The sequence below is a fragment of the Lygodium microphyllum genome, chromosome 23, assembly GCF_053477565.2.
Source record: "Lygodium microphyllum isolate KBCC chromosome 23, Lygodium_microphyllum_v1.1.10, whole genome shotgun sequence".
NCBI classification, from domain to species: domain Eukaryota; kingdom Viridiplantae; phylum Streptophyta; class Polypodiopsida; order Schizaeales; family Lygodiaceae; genus Lygodium; species Lygodium microphyllum.
Window position 1 is genome coordinate 35,785,999 of NC_141157.1, and position 7,143 is coordinate 35,793,141.

The following is a 7,143-nucleotide window of genomic DNA, read 5'->3' on the forward strand; positions in this document are numbered from 1 at the left end:
TGGTAGTCTCATCTATTGTGAAATAAGTAGAGTATATATTAATTTTAGTATTAGTGTCTTGAGTATATTCTCAAATAATCTATGTGAGAATCATTGGAAAGTTGGATGAGAGTGCTTATGTACTTAAAGGGTACTCTTGATTATGGCATTGCCTCTAATTTTGGAACTTTGGTTGAGATTTGTATGATTCCAAAATATTCGTTTTCTTTTGTTGGTTCTCTTTTGGTTTAGGAATTTTCTTTTGGATTAGCAAGAAGTATCCCAACAATGTCTTTTTTTTTTAAATCAAAGTTGAGAATGAGATATCTTGTCTTGCTACTTGTGAAGCTATGTGGTTAAGAAGAGTCCTATGGTACATGGGACCGCAATATGAAGAGCCAACTATGTTAAGATATGACAACCATAGTTGCATTATCATCACAAAATATCTAGTGTTCCATATGTGCACCAAGTATATAGCGATTCAATACCACTACGTGTGTACTTTGAGAAAGGATGCAATAGTAGAGTCGATATAGAGATTCAATACCATTATGTGTATAATTTGATCGGTGATGGGATAGTAGAGTCACTATACTATCCGATAATGGGGAATGAAGCAGATAGTTGGGGGGGGTGTAGATATGCTCAAAGCTCCACCCTTGCAAGGTGCCACCAATGATACATGATGCTCAATGTTATAAGGCTTGCATTAGGAGGACAAACTATGTGTGAGGTCAAAAGGACCCTTCTCATGCACAATGAAGTACTCTATAAGAAAAAATATAGGGGAAAGCATTATTTCCCCTTAATGTCACACTCCTTAGGCATGATATTCAAGTTGACAATCAAAAATAGCATTGAGGCATGTGAACGTCCTTAAATGGGGCATGATATTTTGCAAGCATTTGACAATGATAATCACAGTTTCCAATAAGTGATCTAGGTCTTTGTGAAATTTTATCTATTCACATAAATATAAAATGTTGGTATACACCATATCTAACTTGCTTTAGATATGATATCTAAAATGCTGTAAGGTGATAGGATAGTGCTATGGAACAACTAGAAGTGGTACATAATGCATATTGATATAGAGGTAGGAAGCTTATATTATGGAATAATAGCAATGGCACTTGCATGATCATGGTTCAAACCCAACTTTACTACTTGCAAGGGCCTTAATTCCATAATGCTTGGTCAATTTCCATGAAATGTAAACATAAACTTTTTGAGTGTGTTGCATTATGAGTTTGAAGTAATGTTGATATAAGAAATAAGTTAAAAGACCCATATGTAAAATAACTTTACCTTCTCTTCTCTACAAAAAGTGAAAAGGTGGAAAAAACAATATAACCTATCCAAATTCTCCTCTAGAGAATGTCAAGTTATTTCTTAAACATGTTTAAGGAAAACCTTATTAGTATTTTTTGGATTTTTGAAATAATTTAATCAAGTTCCTCACAATTCCATGTCAAAAAGGTACCTAGAATAAATGGTTCCTAACACATCCATACTCTCTCATGCATTCAATGTTCACAACTTGAACATCGTTTTGCCACCTTTCTTCTTCAAGAAGAATGTTCTTTGTTGTTTGAATCAAATTTTGCATTTATGGCATGTCCCATATATCCAAAATTGTTCTTCCTTGAGTCATTGAGGCTTTCCTCATTTTCTCACTTGTTTAGCAATAAACTTGCTCACCTCCATGGATCCATTGCATGGAATAGAAGCATCCCATCCTAAAGAGGGACCTGCATCAAATGAGTTCAAATCAAGTAAGCACAACCTTCATGCTATTCTAGATTCACGTGTCCATTTTGTAGCATTGACTAATGGATGCAAAAGCATGAAGAGAACTATTTGTGCATTGTTACAATGTTTTTTTGGATAAATAAAATGGTTGAGCACAACATATCATCCACTCTTGCATTGCATTCATTACATGGTATTGGAAATATATATCATGGGTGCATATCACCTGCTTTTATGAATGTTGACCCACATTAAGGGTGAGGAGTCCCAAACTGTAGGGTTACTCATCCATTTCCTTTGGGGGATTTATTCAGTTAGGATTATACTCTTTATCTCCTAGAACTATTGATGATAAGAGATGACTATGTATCATACTTGTTATGTGTGTGAACGATACATCTTGGGGCCAATCCATAAGGTGCAAGTAAGCCATAGTGGAGCTGCGGCAATCAGCCAAGGAGTGCTCCTTATGTATGTGCTACAAGGTGCTAGGCACCATTATGTTTGGATACTCCCTATGAGGAGTTGGGAAGGGATCCATTGGACTATAAATGATATAAACGTGTGTTTAAGTTAGATCAATGTGTGTAGCCTCTAGATGCTCCTGGCCCCGTGAGGCTGTGGGGTATTTTGATTGAGCATGGAGGCCCAGCTAGAGCCTTAGAGCTAGTATCGAACCCATTTTTGGTCCCAACAAGTGGTACATTTGCTGAGAGCCGCTAATAAGTGGCTCTATCTGAATCTTGGTCGATAGGGACCTATTGATTAGTGTATGCCAAAATTTAGTGAAATAGATCCAAAAGACTGTCAAACCGAGCTACAGAAGTAAGAAAGAGCTAAAAGGGCTAGACAGTAGACCCAAATAATTAGGAGGTATTCTCCTCAATGGAGTAGCCTAATATCCTTACCAATGAGGGGTCTTAGCAACCCTAGTTCTATGAGCAATTCTCTAGGAGGAGGAGGAAGCTTTAGTATTTCCCCTCTCCCAGTCGTTCATCCCACTTTGGGTGGGGTAATAGTTCTAGTAGTTCAAAGACCTTTAGCGATTCCGATCGTCGTCATGGTGCAACCCATCACAATCCTTACAGGGATGCCGGATCTACCAACCTTAGGATTCCCTCTATCCATTTTTAATGGATTAGTAGAGAAAGATGCAAAGCTCCATATTAATGAGTTCCAAAAGTTAATGTTCAACTGTTGAATCCAAGATGAGGGACATTTGATGATGTTCCTTAGTATGAATCTGAAAGGACAAGCTATAGTCTAGTATCACAGCCTAGAAGCTAGAACCATAACTACAAATTAATCTATTTTTTGTGGCTTTTCAAAGAGATTTTGCCCCTGAAAGAGGAGGTCAGTATTGGCTATGTGTTCTCAATGTAACACATCAAGAACCTCATGAGAATATTCAAGGGTATGCCAAGAAATTGAAAGAAGCATTTCATAAATTGTTGACTTATATTCCCATTCTAGTTGCTGCTCAACTACAATATCTTTTGCACGGACTAGACTTTAATATCTAGGTGCGATTGAGCAATATTGCTCTTGCTAACATTGATACTATGATTACATGAGCAGCAAAGGTAGAGTCGTGATTGCAAGTAGCCTAGGTCTCTAGGGTAAACTTAAATTCGAGTCTAGGGCTTGGAAATAATTTGGCGTTGATGGTGGAAGTCAAGGAATACCCATGACAAGAAAGCATAATGCAAAGTGTGCCTATGTTACTACCTCCATCTAATGTGACTATGCCAACAGCTAGCCAGATGGCTCCACTAAATAATGAAAGCCAAATGACAAACCCTAATGTTGTTTCAATTAATCACAATAGTAGATCCCTAATCAGCCAGTTAGATCGACTGAATGGTAAGTGGATGATCGCAGCTATGAGTCTAGTGCATCAAATGTTCCTGGCAAAGTCAAGGACATGATGAAGCATTATATTGATATGATAATGGAACAATATAGACAAATAGCTGTAAATGTTAATTTCCTTAAGAAATAGTAGAACTTGATAGGAAGTTGACGCCTTGAAGAGGGTGATCGATCAAGATTCAGTTGCAAGTGATGTCAAATGTGACATGTTGGAAAGTTTGACCATTTAGCTAGTACTTGTTGGAGTAAGGTCAGCTCTCTTTAGCAAGGGAATAAGTAACTAGGTCCAATAAACCATCGAGCACAAGGGAACAACCTTTAGCAAGATGAAGAACCAAAACAAATATTGCAAAGAGAAAAAGCTAATATAGGAGAGTTGCCTAGTGGTAGTGGTGTCATCCTTATTGAAGCTATGCGTGTTAACACCACTGAAACTTCCAATTTGTGAGCCATTACAAGAGGAAAAAAGGTTAAAGAAGGTGACAAGGATAATGCAAAACATGTTGAGATAAGCCCCAAATAGGATGATAAGGGGATTCAAGTCTTAACCCTGATGTGGAAGCCGGTCCTCCAAAAGCTGTTGATGGAAAAACCGTGTCCACAATGGCATGTTTCACTAATATACTATGAACGTATGCTACTACACTTGGAAAATGCTTTTCAGCATGTTCAGAACAATCATTTTCCACCCAAGCTTTTCCCCAAGGCCTCAATGATATACCTAGTACAAAAAATCTTCTTGAACTCTCTATGCACTCTTGCAGATAACTTGATCAACTGCAAGAGATTCAAGTCAAGCTTTACCTCGCAAAGAGATCTTGCTAAATCAAATTCATGATAGCTAGCAATGGTTCTCTTCTCGCGCCAAACCATCCTTTCTCTTGGTTGTTGATTAGGCTTTGGCATCTCTTTCTTAGCTTTTACCTTCTTCTTTGGCAACACCTTGACTGAAAATCCAAAAGGATGTCTCCACAATCCTCCAAATGACTAATGATAGTTTAAGGCAACCTAAAGGTTGCATTACCAAAGTTAGCGTGATTGTTGTTAATGTTGAATGCATTGTGGACTTTAGGGTTATCAGGTTTGTAGGGTGGCCAAGTTATCAAGTCTTGTTAAGAAAAAAAATGGAACTTGCAATCCGACTGTCAAGTTGACATACCCACTGGTCGTTTAATTTTTGGCAAAGGTGTCCGACGTGTGATAATGGATGCATATCCTGAATCTCCTCAAAGTGAGAGAGTACCTTTATCTTCGTTAGAATTAGATGCATTAGATGATCCATCTAGTAAGTAGTGGACCTTCGTCAAATGACGAATCAAAAGAGCAGTCTACTATAGAGGATGTCTACTAGGTGACTCTAAATGAGCCAATAGAAACTCAAGATAGAATAAGAGATGCGGATGTGCTCAAACTAGACCTCGATACGTTGAATGATCCACGACCAATTAAATTAGGATCTATGCTTAGTTTGGAAGAAAGGAAGGACTACGCGTCCTAAATCCAAGAATTCCGTCACATTTTTGCTTGGAGCTATGAGCTAAGGGGTATTCCTCCCAGTTTAGATGTGCATACCATTCCCTTGAAGGAAGGTAGCTGCCTTATGTGACATAAAGTGAGATGTATGTCTTTTGAGCTAAGGGATGGACTGTTTGAGGAGTTGCAAAAATTGTGTAGGCTAGCTTGATATTTCCTATACAACACATGGAGTGGTGTTGGCCGATAGTTATTAGAAAAAGAAGAATAATCAAATCCGACTTTGCGTAGATTTTAGGGATCTCAATAAACAATCAAAGATCACTATCCGCTACCATTTATTGACCAAATTCTGAATCACTTGTTGGTGGGTAGAGATATCTATCTATTTATGAACTGCTTTACTGGATATATCCAAATGGCTATTGCAGAGGAAGATAAGTTGAAAATAACATTTATTACTCTATTTGTATGGAATTTGGGTTATGCAATGTGACAGGTTCTTAGCAACGTACAGCTAATAAGACTTTTGGCAATATTTTCCCAGAGGAGTTGAAAATCTTTGTTGATGATCTGGGAGCATCCACCACAACAGAGGATAGGCTGTTATTTTAAGAAAATGTTTTGAGTGTTGCAATGAGGGACTTATCTATTTTAGGACAAGATTATGCATGCCCTCCGCAAGAAACTCAAACAGAGAATACTTTGGGAAGCACATGACTCCCCCTTTTCAAGCCATCTTGGATATGTCAAGACCCTCAACACGGTCAAAAAGAGCTACCATTAGGGAAGGCTTAAGGGAGACGTGCGTAAATATATCACGGAATGTTTGTCTTGCCAACGCATCAAGCCAGAACATGTCAAGATGGCTGGGAAGCTGCAACCTCTCGACATCCCCCAAATGAAGTGGGAATTTATTAGCATGGATTTTGTTGTTGGTTTACCCTCAGTGCAAGGGGGATACAACTCAATTATGGTTATAGTAGATATGCTCACCAACGTTGCACACCTCATTCCAGTCAAGAAAAATTATAAAGCTTCAAATATTGCCAGACTGTTCATCAAGGAGATATTCAGGCTCCATGGGTTCCCTAGAAGGATCATTAGTGACCACAACTCCCTCTTCACGTCTCACTCCTGGAGAGGGATATTTGGGGCCATTAGGACTCAACTCTGTTTCAGCACAGCCTATCACCCTCAAACTAACGGCCAAACAGAGAGGGTCAATCAGGTCATTGAAGATATCCTTAGAGCTTATTGTTGTTGCAAACCCAAGAAATGGATTCAATATCTACCATTAGTCGAGTTCACCTATAATGCTTCCTACCAACAAAGCATCCAAACGACACATTTTCAAGCATTGTATGGGCATGATTGCCGTTCCCCATTGAACTTTTCAAATCCTACTTTAAGAGTAGAAGCTTCTAAGGAAATGCTCGAGGAAATGGATGAGCAGGTTTAGACCATCAGAAAGACATTAGAGCCGCCAAGGATAGGCAGAAAGCCTATGCAGATCTAAATAGACAAGAGCGACTCTTCAATGAGAGAGACATGGTTTTTATTCGTGTACGACCCAAGTGGAGTTCCTTGTTATTGGGGGAATTTAAAAAACTGAGTCCAAGGTATTGCGGACCCTACAGGATTGTCAAATGCCTAGGGCCCAATGCCTACAAACTCCAACTCCCTGAGAACGTAAAGGTTCACAATGTATTTCATGTTAGCCTACTAAAGAAATATGTATCCAATCCTAGCCATGTACTTGATGATCAACAAGTTGTAATGCCAAGCCAAGGAGTCCTTGAGCTCTGGCCAGCTAGAATCTTGGACATTCGAGAAAAGAGATTGAGGAGTAGAATCCTCAAGGAGTACCTCATCCAGTGGAAGGACTTTCTAGAAGAAGATGCCACATGGATTGACGAGATTACTCTCAACCAACAATACCCCCAAATCCTTTCGAGATGAGGACATCTCGATTCCTTAAGGGGGGAAGAATGTAACATTTTCCCCTCTCCTTCCCGCTGTATGACCTTGCCCCCTTTAATGATTTTTTTTTAACAAAAAAAT